The sequence below is a fragment of the Grammomys surdaster genome, unplaced genomic scaffold (genome assembly GCF_004785775.1).
Source record: "Grammomys surdaster isolate TR1022 unplaced genomic scaffold, NIH_TR_1.0 239, whole genome shotgun sequence".
In the NCBI taxonomy this organism is placed as follows: Eukaryota; Metazoa; Chordata; class Mammalia; order Rodentia; family Muridae; genus Grammomys; species Grammomys surdaster.
Genome location: NW_021604684.1, coordinates 1,291,767 through 1,296,350, shown reverse-complemented (window position 1 = coordinate 1,296,350; position 4,584 = coordinate 1,291,767). Strand labels below are relative to the sequence as shown.

General features: G+C 39.3%; 1 pseudogene; it reads left to right on the top strand.

Moving 5' to 3' along the window:
* Positions 1-1,188: 1,188 nt before the first annotated feature.
* LOC114626704 lies at positions 1,189-4,247 on the top strand (annotated as a pseudogene).
* Positions 4,248-4,584: the final 337 nt, after the last annotated feature.

Genomic DNA, 4,584 nt, shown 5'->3' with positions numbered 1-4,584 from the left:
CTAGCTGAAGCTGCAAGGAGGCTCAGCATGTGCTTGGATGGAAGACTCTTGGCATTTTCTCCTTTAGTTTGTTCAGCAAATAACACTAAAATCTGAACAAAGAACAAAACTATTTGCCTATGGCCTTTCAAACATATATTTTAAAAAAAGTCTTCCGTATATCTTTCAGCCAGGGATCCATTCATGTTTGACCAGATATTCCAATACTATCTTTTAGTATGGTAAGATACACTTCCCACATAGGATAAAGAGTTGCATTTAGTTAATATGCCTCTTATTTTACTTTAATGAACTGATCTCCATTCCTCCCTTGACTCTTACAATCTTGACAGTTTCAGAGTCTTTCCCTTCTTACCTTGTCATTGGTCTCCCAGTTTGACTTTTATCTGATGTTTCTTCAAGATTAAGTGACTCCCTCCTCACCATCTACTTTAACTGACATAGGAAGCTCCTGGGGAATTTTGTTAAAGCACAGATTCTGATTCAATTAGACAGTGGTGAGATCCATGTTTCTCCATTTCTAACAGGCCCCCAGGCCATCGTGGTGCTGAGCTCATTTTAAGTAGGAATAGCCCATGGGATACTGAATAAGAAGAGGGGGATTATAATTAGGACTGATTGCTTGCTGTGACAGTTAGTGTGAACTGTCAACTTGACAATCTCTAAAATCACATGGGACATAAGCCTATTAGCATGTCTATAGGAGGTTATCTTGATTATATTAATGGAGGTAGGTCTACCCACCCTATCTCCATTAGAGAAGTACAAAAAGAAGTACATAGAAGTACAAAAGCCAACTGACCAATCGCATGAACACACACATACACTCGTTGCTCACTTCTGATACAATTTAGTGTGACCAGCTCCCATTGGTGTGGTAATTGCATTGCTGTGATAAACCTGTACCTGTCATGACTGACTATAACCTGCACCTGTGAGATAAATACAGCCCCCCCCCCTTTCTCCCTTTAGTTTCTCTTCAGAGCATTTTGTCACAGCAACCGGCAACCAGAAAGGAATCTAAGACATTCATCTTCCCCTTCATCACGATTAGTACATCAATCCGTCATGACTGTTTAATACAATCAGTTCCAAAGATGCAACCCTCTTCCAAACTGTGGATTTTAGTACCAGAAACTGATTTCCTGACTACTGCAGGAAAATGTCCCTAAAATATGAGAAGACAGCATGTATGACTTCACCAAGGAACCATCTTCAGAATTAAAGACTTTTTCAGACTTCTTGACTAAACAGGTGATGACAAAATCCTATAGGGTGAAGGTGGAGATGTGATGAAGGCCTTGGGCCAGAACCCTACCAATGCCCAGGTACTTGGGGTCCTAGGGAACTGAACTGGAAGTTTCTGGACATGTCATGTGATACAAACTCACATGGTGTTTTTCTGAGGCAAGAAGACCTATGGGAGGACAAATGACATTTGGAAGAGTATAAATAGGACTCAGTGGACAGTGACATAGCACTTGCATAGCCAGCCTTGCACTGCTTCCTTGGTCTCATACCTTCATTGATCTTCATTTTGCTGATAGAGGCATAGCAGAGAGCTTCTGCTCCCTTCCCAACTGGTTCTGGTTGGCCCCAGTGACTTATGCTGATTCATCAGTGCCTGGCTGTTTCTACTGGATCATGCTACCACTACTAATTCGTGTTTGGTATCCTGACACTACTGAACTGGATTGCTGGTATCTTGAAAGAGATTGGAATAGTCTCCAAAGAACTACTTCTAAATAGGTCCACACCCCCTTGTTCTATTTACCATCTTTTATTCCCTACCTTTGAACAGTGGGCTAGAAGGGGTGGGGGTTAAGTGGTTTGAGAACCCTTATTAAAAGTACATTTTAAAAAACTAAGCCTACAGGGAACTCCAAGGGTGTTGAGTTGAATGCGGAAGTGCTGGACTTTGAGCACTTCTTACCCATGTTTCAGACTGTGGCCAAGAACAAGGAACAGGAAATTTACTGAAGAATGTGTTAACATCATGGGGTTTGAAACTCATGATGTCACTGTCATGTTAGGTGGGAAGATAACAGAGAAAGAAGTTAAGATTCTTCTAGCGGGATGTGAGGACAATGATGGTTGTATCAACTATGAAGAGTTTATCTGGAAAACACTGGATGACTGTGGGTATTCCCCTATCCCAAGCCTGTGTGTTGTCCTCTGTGAGATCTCTCTGTGGTCCAAGAGGACTCCTAGTCCTCTGAACATAGCACCTTGCCTCTACTCTTTTTTGGATAATGTTTGTCATTAGCCTTCACCAAATCATTTTTTCTCTTTGCTCTTCCCCCAGATAATTAACTGACTGATTCCCAATAGCTCAATGAATCTTCAATACTGTCATAACTAAATATATGATCATTTCTCTGAGTGGTTTCATTCACCCAGTGACTTAATACCAAAGCTAAGAAATCAACCCTGATATCTCTTGTTTAGCTCTCCAGCTATTTCAGTAGCATGGTTAGCTTGAGAGACAACCTAGATCTGCTCTGTGCTTCTTGTATCTGCTGCTCATAATGAACACCATACCTCCTTTATTTCTGTCCACACTATGACAGTCATTTACTTGCTAGCCTAACTCCTTTCATTTTTCTTTAAACAACAGCCAGAAAAAAAAAAACCCACCCCTAAAGGCCTCTTATTACATGCAGCTGGAAACAAAACTCCAAGGAGCTCATGTTGTTCACATAATATTTCAGACTTTCCTTCCTCTTACATTCTCATCTGTTCTGCTTGATTTTCTTTATCTGATCAAGATTTACACCCCTTCTTTCTTTGATAGACTTTCCCCTGAGCTTTACATAGCTCATTCCTTCCTTGTTATTCAGAACTCATCTCCAAATCTTTGTCATTGGAGCACACCCTGATTGCCTGTCTAAAATAGCACCTTCCAGCTGACCTTAAAGCCTCCTGCCTGCTATCTGGTTTCCATGGTAACCAAAAATACTATGCAAGCTGCCTAGGGAGGGAAACAACTGTTCTACCTAGCTGTTACACTTATGAACCACAACAATGACCAACATGATAAGATATATCTAAAGGTGTAGTAAATGGTACTCACAAGGTGGTAGCCAACATCTGTCTAATAAAATTTAAGGACCACTCAATAGAAAGGAAACTCTTCCTGGTACTAGAAACTTAGCCAACTTCCTGGAGCCTGTAGGGTTATGGATCTTAGAAGAGAATCTACTACCACCACTTTGCTAGACAAGCGTAATTCCCAACTATACCCTAAATCTTATCCTTTTTTCTACAATAAGTGTAGCTTTCACCCTTCATCAAAGAAGCTTCTCTATAGCAAATGAGCCCCACAATTGCTTAATACAAGTTTGTCAGCCGTAAGACCATATGCACACAAATAAACACTGAATCAGAGGGTTGTATTTATATACTTATATGTACATACACATACAGATGTGTAACAATAAGAATCAGAGTAGAATAGGCTATTAATTTGAGAGTTGGAAGACATGGAAGGTGTTGGAAGGAGGGGACTTGGGAGGAACTAGAGAAAGGAAATGAAAGGGAAAAAGCAATGTAATTACAGTTTAATTACAAATGAATAAAATAAAATAACACCATCTCCAGTTTCTATATGCCTCTCTCACAGCACTTCCGTTTGTCATAAACACAGTTGCTTTGTGAAGCCATGTTGCCTATTTGCTTACTGTATTATCCCTTTCCCTCTGGAGATGTATGCTCATGAAGGAAGAAATTCTATTTCAGTTTTACTTAGCTTAATTAGCTCTAGTGCTAGAAATAACATGAATATTCAATAAATGTTAACTGCATAAATGGATGAATGAATGAATGAATGAATGAATGACATGCTAAGCAAAAGACCAAGAATAAGAAATTGATACAGCTATTTTCTTCACTACCATCAATATTCTTTAACCATTAGTACCAAGGTTTCAAGTCATCATGTGTCCTATCAACAAAGATGGAGTGATGTTGGACAATGCACAGTCCTTGACCCATCCTCTTGTTATGTTAAGGAACCTAATGAACAGTCTCAGAAAGTGATCATAGCCCAGCAAGATGTCACCTCTCATTCGGTCCTATGGATGTCTTCTGGTTGTCTTGGGTTTCAGATGAGTCCATATATTTAAACTCTCTTTTATCTTATACTCCATAGATACAACAATAAAAGTAGCAATATGCAAATAAGAAAGCTATCACAGAAGTTAAAGAAACTAGAGAAAAAGATGAACATCAAACAACTAGAAATTTAAATTCTTTCATAAGAGTACAGAGGTGATGGGTTTGGTCAGAAGGGAAAAAAAATTTTAGAGGTATTAATTCAGTCAAGACAAAAAGAAGCCAATTTGAGTATAACAATATTCTTCAGCTAGTCCCAGGGGAAAATATTGAATAAAGAATCATCACATAAGTGATATAAGAGCAAAACTTGAGTCAGAAAGCAAAGACCAACAGTAAGGAAGGGACAGTGACAAATCTAAATGTCAACAAACCTCAGTCTTCCTAAGCAAAGGAACAAGAGACAAAATAACACCTCGTCCAGGTTGGTAATGTGTTGTGCACCTTCACTATTGCTGGTGCACTATTGCA